We start from the raw sequence: 6338 nt of genomic DNA, 5'->3' as shown, positions 1-6338 counted from the left end.
TGGCGCGTGTGTGACGTAAAAGGAAGCAGAACACGGCTTTGAGCGCGCGTAATCTCTTTATGAACCACAAATGATGGAAAATGAAAATTTCTCAAAACATAATTCGTTTCCATTTTCAAATAATACTTCACTGTACGATACGATTACTTTTAATCTAATGATGCCAAAACTAATTCTATTCTGAAAGATGAAATTTGAATTTCAAATATAGTTTATTGCTTGCTATAATATAGGAAGATATAATGTACGTAATATGGACGGTTTTAGAATACGTACGCTTGTACTTCTATTGCTTAAAATACTTCTAAAAATACTTCTGAAAATTACTTCCAAGTAAGCATATATATTAAGCACTTACAGAATTGATATATTCAAGATTGTTTTCGTGTATTTCTAATGTTTGTACAGATAGTTTATTCATTGCATTTCTCAGCAAGAAAGGAATGGATTTTTAAATATAGAGTAATTCAAACAAGTTTATACGATAAAATCAATTTTATCAGAACGATAGCTCCAAGACAATAAGTCTAGCTCCAATAATTCTGCAGCATTCATAAAATTGAGTAAGGTATTGGCAAAGTTTTCAAGCGATCGGAGCTCATCGTTTATTTTTAAGTTCATCTCATGTCAGTTTCTTTCAATTCCATCGATAAAGTTATGTTTTTAAAATTTCAACGAAAACTGTTTTCAATTATAAATACTTTAATATGTTTCTGTTTTCAATGTTAATAAAAAAATTGCAAAAGCAGTGGAATCATTCTTTCTATTTAAAAAAAAACTGCTTACGAAATAATAATTAATTATTCATCAGATTTGGCCCACGGCGTGTATCCTCTGAATAGAATATTATTGTACCCTAAAATGTTGTTTTAAGTTGAGCGCATAAATCACCATTATATGAAAATTAATTTACAGCTGTTGGAAGTTTAATTAATTTAACATTCATTTTAGTTGGTTGTATCCAGGAATTAGTTTACGAAACAAGGAAATATTTGTCACTAATCCGAAGTCCACATTGACTCATATAACTCTGCATTGCAATTCTGTGATGTCACATTCTTGACGTGACGTATCATGATAGGAAAACAGAATTCTTCCGAACAGTCAATGAAGGAATGCAGCTTCATTGATCATTTTGTTTATCTGTATAACTGCTTTAGTAATGACAATTATTTTCCTTCCAATTCTGTTTATTAAAACCATTTATTATTATTCAAATGCGAAGAACCACAAAAATATTTGTATAATTTTCATTCTCAAACGATAAATATTCAACATCCAATGCTCATCGATATTACATTATTCATATCGAATAATAAATCATCAGATTAATATAATTTGCCCTTGGAAGTACATATTTTTGTCGACATGTATACATTTCTAAATTTTAAATTGCGATTTAACAAATTTCATTCGGAAACATTTTCGTCGATCTATTTTTTCGTCAATATTCCTTTTGCTTTGCGTATTCAAAAGTTGATCTATCACACTATCCTCGTGATTTCACATGCCTGCCTACAAAGAGAAACTGCACGGACGAATGTTCGCAAACATCTCACGTGTCAGAACGCGTTTAGCTCGACAGATAATCCTTGAGTACTCGGTTATTCTTTCCCTTTTATACGGCAGAGAGGCGAAAAATTTTCCAAATATTTGCACCTCGACGTTATAAAATGAACAAAAAGTATCAAAACGGAAAATGTCATCGATTGGCATACTTCTCATGCGACGAGCGCCACGAATTCCAGCAATTGATTCTGCACTTTTATTAATATTTCATAGTACAATTACGGCAGGAAAGTTGTTAACTGCTAAAGCGTCGGAGTTAAAGTTAAAAACTGTAGTTAAGAGAGTTATCAAGAACACGATTACTGACGATCGTTACAGTTAATGAAATCAAATGTACATAATGTACAACGTTTTAAAAAATGAAGTATGAAAATCTTCATAGCCTCATTTCTGTATTTATAGAAAAGTAAAAAATTTCTTTTAAACGTCTCAATTTGAGTTCTTTCATTATAGCGGACAGTTTAAAAATATGTAAAATTGTGTTAATTTGACACCCCTTACACCCCTTTCAATTTACGCCTCTTAGAATTTTCAACAAAAATCGTACCGCAACTGTAGATACAAGAACAATACATAGACGAAGATTTGTCGTTAGATTTGTAATCTATAACGAAGGTCTTCTTCGAAACAATAATCCAAATATTAACACAATTTTTCTTTACACTTTTTGTATCTATTCTGAAATATTCTCAGTTTCTTTTGTTCCTTACAACAATTTATGCTTTTCTCGATTTTGTATTACGCAAACGTTTATGTACGCATACCGGAAGAGAACTAAAAAAACGGAAGACTAAAATCGCACAATGAAAACTCTGTCGCATGTTCCATAAATAATTTCTCATGAAAAGATCAACGAAAAACTTCTATTCAACAAAATACTCAACATGCACCTACAGTTCCTGCGAACGAATCTGTGAAAATCTTTCTGATACGCTTCAACGCAACTTTTAAACACGTTGGTCGCCACGTCATTAATATACATAAGTGACATATATATAAGTGGCAGGCTTTTAAGGAAATAAACAAATTAATTTCGAAGGTGAGGTAGCAGTAAGAATAAATCTGGATACTATTCGTGAATTGGTCGAGATTAAAAAATTAAACACTAGGCCAAGTGTTAACTATAGAAATTTTCATGAGTTTTAGTTTAGCAGCCAATGTGTTAAATTCACTTTGGGATTATCCTCAGATTCCGTTTGGAGAATTCTTACGTAAAGTTTCCGCGTAGGAAAAATGAGGATCGTTTCACGTCAGACTATCATTCGGCTGTCCAGCTCGTTTCCAAACTTGTCCCTTCGATTGCCGCAGTCACGTAACTCTGAAATCTCACTGACAGGGAGTTCCGCCAAATCCTCACGTGTCGGAACGTTTCATCTTTGTGGAAGGCCCACCGTGGGTTAGCTCAGGCTTTTCGTGCTTTCAATGGCAGGATGTTCGATCCGGAGACTGCGCAAAGGTCGTCGTGGTTCGACATTGGGGGCAGGAACCTCGGACGGAGGGAATCTTGGGGAATTTTCGCAGAGACGCTTTTGCAGGATGAACGCCTGACGATGGTTCCTCTTACAGGCACGCGCACTGGGGTCGTTTCCCTTCCCCGTTCCCTTAACATCCACACATGCCCACGCATACTACTAATAATACACCTTTTCTCTGTCTTTTTCCGTTGTTTCCTTTCAGTTTTACATTTCCACGCTGCGCAGCGCTCTCCCTTTCCATTCTTCCAGCCAATGCACCCCATATCTCTGAGCTCGCTGCATATCGTCTCGTCTACTTGGATGCGTAAAAGCTATGAGTTGTCCCTTTTGTAGCCTTCAAACCTTCCGTTGAAGAAATTACCATCACTTGAAAATCCCGTCGCTTCTTCATCTTCCTGCTCTCTGCGTATTTTATTTAAACTCCGTCAACTGCATGATTAGTTGTATGTACGAAATAACCTTTCACCCACTCCTCCTACTTCTTTCCCGACTCTGTATAACGCTCCCACCGACTCGACTTTTAGAACGTATTTTGTCACCCTTTCATCTTTCTCTTTAACACGCCCTGCTTCCTCAATATCCCCTTTTTCTCGCTTATCGTCAAAGCGAACGTGCACGCGCGAACCTGTGCGTTCCTCGAACTTTTGCTTCGCGAAACTTTGGCACACTTTTGTTTTTTTGTTCTTGAAATATCGCGCGACCACGTACACCGGTCATAACCGTCCCGGAGCCACGCGTCTTCATAAAACTGATGCAAGCGCGAATACAGGAATGATTTCCGACTCTTGGGCTCTTTCAACGTTGCTTACTTTATCTCTTCAACTTCACCGTTTCCGCCACATCCAGACGATGGTCTTCATGACCGTGCACAAACAAGTGTTTGCTCTTTCATTCCCTGGCATTGTTCGCGCAGCAAAAGGTACATACCGGCGTACTCTATGGATTCCCCTATCCCTTGTGTTTCATTCTCCCGATATAAGACGTTGCATTTGCTATCAAAGAGATAACCAATATTGTCCCTAAGAGGTCACCTGGCGTACGACTGAAGAACATTATTCGAAGTGGAAGAACTTTCGCAAATCCTATGCTTCCGATGCGAATATCTGTGTCGCGATCATTTTTATTTGTAGTTTGATTGCTTCAGATGCGCGTCACTCTCTTCAACATTTGTTTGGAAAGGGTATTTAAGGACTCCTGGAATAAAATCATGAAACGAATGATTCTTCACTTCGTGAATGTCATGACTCTATTTTTCGATTTTTTAGTCAAATGCACGTTGTAGAATATAAAATTAATTCAAAAATATGTAGTATACTTTCTCTTTATCGAGGAGTGGAAAACACCGCAATAATATCTCTAAATCAAACCAATTTTTAAATTTATGAGTTTCTGTCTTAAGGTTTTTTTCTTGATATTTTTGGTTCAAGTTAAAGAAACGTTAAAAGTGTTTATCTTGAAACTATGTGCTTCGAGTTGGCCCGAAGGGCATCTGTAAATGTATAGAGCCGTTCAAAATAATTATTTCGACATGCCTATCTCAATTTTTTCATTGTTATAAAATTTATGAAATTTTGTATTAAATTTAAGCACGATCTCTGGCGCAAACTTATAGGATGATCTAATACGTTACGGATAATTAATGACTCGCTTGCATATCTTCTGACTTGCTTATTTCTCAGTTCAGGTTCATCATTCTCCTGAGATTTACTCTATGACTTATGTTTGAAGATTCGCTTTAATTAATGTCAGACACCGACCTGGAATTATCTACTATCTTAGCTCATTTTCTACGATGAAAGTATACTGTGCAGCAACAAGTGTTGTTAATCTTATTATACTTACCTTGTAATGCAAACATACTCAATATATACAAACTAACCTGTCTTCATACGTACTTTAAAGATTTTTTCTGTTATTTGTGTTTCGGAGATACGATCCCATTAATGGAAATCGATTCGCTACAGTAGTTCCGTATTTTCATCATGTAGAATGATACTATTCTTGTACCTACGCGTATCTCTTTAACTATTTTCAAAATTATGAAGAATGCTACGGTTTTGTCACTAATTGTAGAGTTTGCTTCTGTCTTCCTCCAGTGCCTTACATTCCTCAATTAAATGTTACACAGTGAAAGTCCTGTTGCAATGGTTGCATTTTGGTGGTTTCAATTTTCCAATTAAACATTTATGTGTCAGGTAAGTGTGTCCAATCCTTAATTTTGATAATGTGGTTCGAAGTATCATGTTGAAGGTAATGAAATAGTTTCTCCTGTTGACTTACGTATTCGATACAGTTTCGTTGTAATCATACTGGTCCATTGCTTGTTCCACCTTCCTTTGGGGATCTTTCCAATAAGATTTTTCATTTCATTCAGTGCGCGTGGCAGCTCAATGCGCGGTTGTTCGCGGTTTCATTACCAGTTATTCCAATATGCGATGGTATCCAAACGAAGCCAGGTTCAATATTTTTTTCCGTAGGTATGGTTATTAATTGAGCATGTATATCTTGATTTCTATTGTTAATAGTACAGTTTTTGAATCAGAAAGCATTACAAACTGATTATTTACTGTTGCTTTTATGTATTTTATAGCCTGTAAAATTGCATAGGCTTCACATGTGAAGATTGTTATTCCCGTAGGTAGTTCAGTTTTGTTTGCAGAATTCTCAACGACATAACTCCGACTGTAAAGGATTAATCTTGTCCAAGTTTTGATACGAGAATACTACCCCCACAGGTGCAAAAGTAACCCCGTTTCACTATCCCATCGTGCTCCAGAGGTTCCCTTATCTCCCTCGCCTCTTTCTCCCGATATCGGTGCGTTTCTCCCGCGTGACTGCGCGCGCGTCTCACCGCGTTTTCGAGAGGGTGCTGCGCGGCCGACGGGCGTCGACCGTCGACCGGTAGTCGAATTCGTAGCTCCCTCCAGGCAGGTACGTTCGTTCCTCCGGTGAAACGGACCCGACACTCTTTCCTCGATCCTTTAAAAGCGCTGGCAGGACTGCCAGTCGCCGGGTGGGGGGGGTTGTGCACCCCGTTTTCTTCGCGGCGGAGCTTTCAGTGTTGCTTCTCGGTACGCGAGTTCGCGTTAACGATCGAGGAAGCGCGGTACTGCGAGTGTCGCAGCGCCGTGTGGACTCTGCTGCAGTAAGTGATCGTGGAGGGTGCTGAGAGCGAAGGGGTGAGAGAAAAGGGATGATCGTAGGTGAAGAGACTGTTTCCTGGGGAAGGAATCGAAAACGTAGGGACAGCTTAGGGACCCGTCGACGGCAACTTCAGGTATGTGTAAAGAACAC

At 37.9% G+C, this 6338-nt stretch overlaps 1 protein-coding gene across 1 annotated transcript in view; it reads left to right on the top strand.

Moving 5' to 3' along the window:
- The first annotated feature begins 5254 nt into the window (after positions 1 to 5254).
- The window catches only part of LOC128885862 (voltage-dependent calcium channel gamma-7 subunit), a 51825-nt gene continuing 50741 nt past the window's right edge, over positions 5255 to 6338 (top strand). The window contains exon 1 of the mRNA XM_054140181.1: positions 5255 to 6321. The gene's annotated coding sequence lies outside the window, so the exon portion shown is untranslated. The remainder of the gene's footprint in view (positions 6322 to 6338) is intronic.

Source organism: Hylaeus anthracinus, unplaced genomic scaffold (genome assembly GCF_026225885.1).
Source record: "Hylaeus anthracinus isolate JK02 unplaced genomic scaffold, UHH_iyHylAnth1.0_haploid 11982, whole genome shotgun sequence".
Taxonomy (NCBI): domain Eukaryota; kingdom Metazoa; phylum Arthropoda; class Insecta; order Hymenoptera; family Colletidae; genus Hylaeus; species Hylaeus anthracinus.
Note: the sequence above shows the minus strand (reverse complement) of the source record. Positions and strands in the feature narration are given on the sequence as shown.